The sequence below is a fragment of the Rattus norvegicus genome, chromosome 1 (genome assembly GCF_021556685.1).
Source record: "Rattus norvegicus strain SHRSP/BbbUtx chromosome 1, alternate assembly SHRSP_T2T, whole genome shotgun sequence".
Taxonomy (NCBI): Eukaryota; Metazoa; Chordata; class Mammalia; order Rodentia; family Muridae; genus Rattus; species Rattus norvegicus.
This window is the reverse complement of record NC_141534.1, coordinates 82,467,228-82,472,563: the sequence shown is the minus strand read 5'-3', so window position 1 is coordinate 82,472,563 and position 5,336 is coordinate 82,467,228. Positions and strand designations below refer to the sequence as shown.

The following is a 5,336-nucleotide window of genomic DNA, read 5'->3' as shown; positions in this document are numbered from 1 at the left end:
CAGTGTGGCTTGTGATGTGCCATGCATATCAGCACATCAAATTTCTACCATATTTTATTACTCTGTGTAAAGAAGTAGTTGCATATACATGATTCTTTTTTTTTTCAAATTGCTTCTGAGCCCTAGAGGAATCTTAAACACTTTCTTCCCTGGGGCTCTGCAACTGGTGTCCACTGCTCATGAAATCATAAACACTGATTGATAAATACTTTGGAGGGTAATTCATTCTCAATATCCATGATATCACTCGTGTTTGTTAATGCCTGGAAGGAAGCCTTTTGTTCTCATTTGGTCTTAGAAGACTTTAAAAAGTTTATTATATTGACACAAATGGAAATGATGTCAGTGGATTGTATCAGATATTCACAGTGAGAGATCCAGAAATGGTACAATCAGAGCTACTAGAGACACAAAGGACATAGTATCAGAGCGAGGCAGGCTCATGATTATAGTCACTGAGTTCCACAAAACATGTGCAGTATTGACAAACTCACACTGGTGGCATGAACAGAATATCTAAACAATGTCTCTGCTTCCATTTTCTTCAGAATCAATAAACAGACCAAGCCATTAATATATTTATTATAGCTCTATCCAAAATCATACACTTTTTCACTGATGCACAGTTAATTTACATGATAAAGATTGAATATTAAAGGTTCAAGAAGATGAAGAAAGAATTCATTCTCTGTGCTTTCTTTCTTTTATTTTCTTTGTATAGGTCATTACAATTATTTATATTTCAAATTTTATATCATTATCCAGTTTCTCCTCTACCAATTTTCTATTCCCTCTGCCTTCCCTTCCTCTATCAGGGTACTTATTTAGCCTGTCCAATCATGATTCACCTCCTTAGCATTCCCCTCCTCTTTTATCATGGAGCCTCCATAGGATCAAGGGATACCCCCTCTAGTGATGCTAGATAAAGCACTCCTCTACTAAAATACCATCTGGAACCATGGGACCACCATTTGTCCATTTTGAATTGTGGTTTAGTCCCTGCAACTCTACCTTTTATACATTCAATACTAGTGAAAAATCAGTGTAATCTTAATATTTGAATTCAAAATCATGATCTCCCTCCATGATTTCATGTTTTGTTTTTCAGTTTAATAATGTGTGCTGGCCAATCTATTCTATATTACCTTTGCTTTCATACATTGTTTTTGCCCATTTTACATTGCAGTAGTGGCTGTGAGGAAGGGTTCTTTAATATTATCTTCTTAGTACCTTAGAAACAGCTAGTGACTATGAAGCAACACTGTCTTCTAAAGTGTAAACTTTTCTCATAAAATCTTTCTACCCATCTATTCTTACTTGAAATCTAATACCAACAATGGCAATCATGAGTTTACTAAAAATTATACACTCATTAAACTTTTTCAGTGGATTTGGACTGAAAGAAACCAGAGCACATGTAGTCAACTCACTGGTTTGTGTGATGATAAGTCCTATTTTGTGTTTTAATGACACAAGAAATATAGTGTTTTGCACTGGATATTGCTGTACACTTAAAAGTCAATGTTTTTCATACATATGGATTCTGCTTCTGTTATAACCTGTCCAAGGGTGCTGAGACTTGTATCTAGAGGAAAGTGAATGGAGAAGTATTCATAAGAATACAGAGGAAAATTTCAAGAGTGAGGGTAGGGGCCAAATACTCTTCTCAAAATTTTTTATTCAGAATTATTATTTTTTAAAGGAAATACAGATAAAATGAGTGAAGTAGAGATTGAAGAAAATGTCATCTAAACTCTTCTCATTGTGGGAAATTATCTCATATGCACCAACCAAAACCAGACAGTATTGCTGATTCCAAGAAGTCCTTGCAGAGAGGAGCCTACTATAGCTGTCCTCTGAATGGCTCTGCTACAGCTTGACCAATGCAGATTGGTATTCTTGCAGGAATTCATCAACCTGACTATGCAGACTCTAGTGGAGGAGGTAGAGGAAGTGCCAAAAGAACTTAAAGGGTTGGGAACTCCATAGGAAGAACAACAGTATCAACCAACCAGACACCATAGTGTTCACATGGACTAAACCACCAACCAAAAAAATACACATAGGGCCAATGTATCCAACTGCATATATAATAGAGTATGGTTTAATCTGTCATCAGTGGGAGGGTAGTTCCTTTGACCTGTGAAGCTGCATAAAGGACTGCTAGTGCAGAGAGGCAGGAATGAGTAAGTGGTTGTGGAAGCACCCTCATACAGTCAGGGATCAGTTGGCATGGCCTAGAAATTTGGTAAGGAGTATCTGGGAAGGGAGATAACCTTTGAAAAGTAAGTAAATAGAATAACCAAAAAGAAAAAAAGAAAGAAAAAAGAAAGAAAAGAGTTCAAATGGGTTTTGCTGTGGTCCAGGTTTACTCTTCCTGTTTTTGTGTTTGATATCGAAAACCATACTCAACAATAAAAGAACTTCTGGGGTAATCACCATTCTTGACCTCAAGCAGTATTACAGAGCAATAGTGATAAAAATTGTAAGACATTGAAACAGAGATAGTAAGATAGATCAGTGGGATAGAATTGAAGACCCCGAAATGAATCCACACACCAATGGTCACTTGACCTTTGACAAAGGAAACAATGAAAATATTATTATTGAAAATATCATGATTTATATTGGTTTTCATTATGTCATACTGACAAAAACGTAGCATATATTTTGCTAGTATGTGCACTTCCATCAAAATTAGCAATTGCTCATGTTGATTCTGAATCATTCCTCAGTTCAGTCAACCTCTTTCTCCATTCATGACACTGTGTGCATGCTTAATTTTCAATCCAAGAATGATATTTTCATTGACATTTTCTTACAACGAGCTTCACATGACATACTCATCTCAAAATCCTTCATGCCTATTCATTTTTCAAAAAATATTTTAAAACTTTCTTTGTGCACAGTTGTCAAAATGTGCATGTGCATGCACACACACACATATTCAGATCCAGAAAACTCTGAATTTACTCAGTCAGTATTAAGTTTAAAATAACATCCTGTTATATCCTTAATTCTTTTTAACCAGGTGACATAATTCTTGAAGGTTTAAGAAAAATTTTGTATTTGTATGTAAACCCTTCTTGTCTGTCATCTAAATTGTGATATGACTACAAGAACAGTGGACACAGAAATCTTAAAGCTTAACTTCATCAATTTATTTCAATCATTTCTGTATTAAATAAATTATACTTCCTTAAACATGGGTTTGTGAGTTTTTGTGTAAAAAGTTATATTTAAGAATCGATATCCATTGAAATACACTGTTAAAATTCTAAGAATGGAGCTTAGAGCCCTTAGACAGGGACATCTTCTTGTGCAATGGCATCCTAGCCCTGTAGACAAGATGACAAAGTTGCAGTGAACAGATTTGACTATATTGGGTTCCTGGTTACCAGGTCTGCTTTCTTTGCATCAGCCAAAATGATGATTGTTGACATCAATAGCCCCTTTATTGACCTCTACTTCATGGTCTGCATGCTCCAGTATGACTCGACCCATAGTAAATATAATGGTGCAGACAAGGCTGAGAATGGGAAGCTTGTCATCAACAGGAAGCCCGTCACCATCTTCAAGGTGTGAGATTATGATATCAACAAATAGGGTGATGCTGGTGCTAAGTATGTCATGGAGTCTACTGGCACCTTTACCACCATGGAGAAGGCCTGGGTCCACATGAAGGGTGGGGTCAAAACATAATATCTCCACCTTTTCAGCTGAGGCCACCATGTTTGTAATGGGTGTGAACCATGGCAATTATGACAACTCACTCAAGATGGTCAGCAATCTATCCTGCACCACAAACTGAGTAGCCCCTCTGGCCAACATCATTCATGCCATCTTTGGCATGGTGGAAGTGCTCAGGACCACAGTCCATACTATCACTGCCACTCAGAAGACAATGGATGGCCCCTTTGGAAAGCTGTTGTTTGATGGCCATGGGGTAACCCAGAATATCATCACTAAATCCACTGGTACTGCCATGGTTGTGGGCAAGGTCACCAGGATGACCTTTTATATTCATACCCCAATAAATCCCTTTTGGATCTGAAATGCCACCTAGTGAAACCTGCTAAGTATGGTGACATCAAGAAGGCGGTAAAACAAACATCTGAGAGACCACTAAAGGGCATTATGGGCTTCTCTGAGGTTAAGTTTTCTGCTGTGGCTTCAACAGCAACTCTCACTCTGTTGTGACAGGCATTGCACTTGAAAACAACTTTGTAAAGCTCATTACCTGGTATGACAATGAATATGGCTACAGCAGCAAGTGGTTGACCTCATGGATTACATGCCCTCCAAGGAGTAAGAAACACTGAACCACCCACCCCACCCTAGCCAAAATGAAGAGAGCAATAGAGTGGCTCAAAGGTGCTGAGGAGCCCCTGTCACAAGTTGGTCCCCAAAACGGTGCATCTCCCTCAAAATTTCCATCCCATGCCCGCCTTTTAACAAGGGAGTCAACAGAGCCTTTTCTACTCTCTTGTATACCATCAATAAAATTTTCTGCACCTACAAAAATGTGGTATATATCACAACAATGAATATCCATTTTTTGAACGTAAAACAACTGTCTTATAAGATACGTTTTCTCTATTTACTCATTTGTTGAAATCATCAATACTCATGCAATCTTGCATATTATGAACAATCACAAAACAAAAAAAAATTGCCAGAAAATTATTTATTTGGTATGTTCACTCATGTTTGCTTTCAGAAAAATTCACCAGAGCTGTGGAGAAACTACAACATATTCCTCCATATACTGCCATACATACTGCAATCTTTTGTGAGTTTTTGCACAAAAAAATGTCTTGTTCAATAAATTGTTTGGTCCCTGTATACCAAATCTTTCCCAAAGTCAGGTTAGATTCACATCCTATCACAATTATCATTTTATTTCTCATCCTAAATGCACAAGTCATACTCATGTAATTCTCCACATTTGAAAATTTGATGTAAAATTAAGTGCCATTTTAAAGTATGTCAATATTATTATTGTTGGCTATGTATGTGTTGTAAACTAAAATCATCATGTTTGGGTAATTCACAGATATCTATAAAGGCTGCTATCATTTTATTATGAAGTATTGTTGGATATTATCAAGTGCTTTCCTTCATCTAATCATCTTCTGCTGCATACAAATAATATACCTAAACTTAAATGAAATACATTATCTCAGAATAAAAAGTAGGAAAAATTTGCACAAATGGACATAAGGAGAAATCTTCTGGAGCCATTCCAGTAGGTAATAAAAGAGACTTCAATCCAAAATCATAAGAGATAAAAGATACTACATATTTATCCGATTGCTTCAAATTTAATTTTGTTT

The 5,336-nt window shown here is 36.6% G+C and overlaps 1 pseudogene; it reads left to right on the top strand.

The window, feature by feature from the left end:
• The first annotated feature begins 3,205 nt into the window (after positions 1–3,205).
• On the top strand, positions 3,206–4,200 carry Gapdh-ps58 (Glyceraldehyde-3-phosphate dehydrogenase, pseudogene 58; annotated as a pseudogene).
• Positions 4,201–5,336: the final 1,136 nt, after the last annotated feature.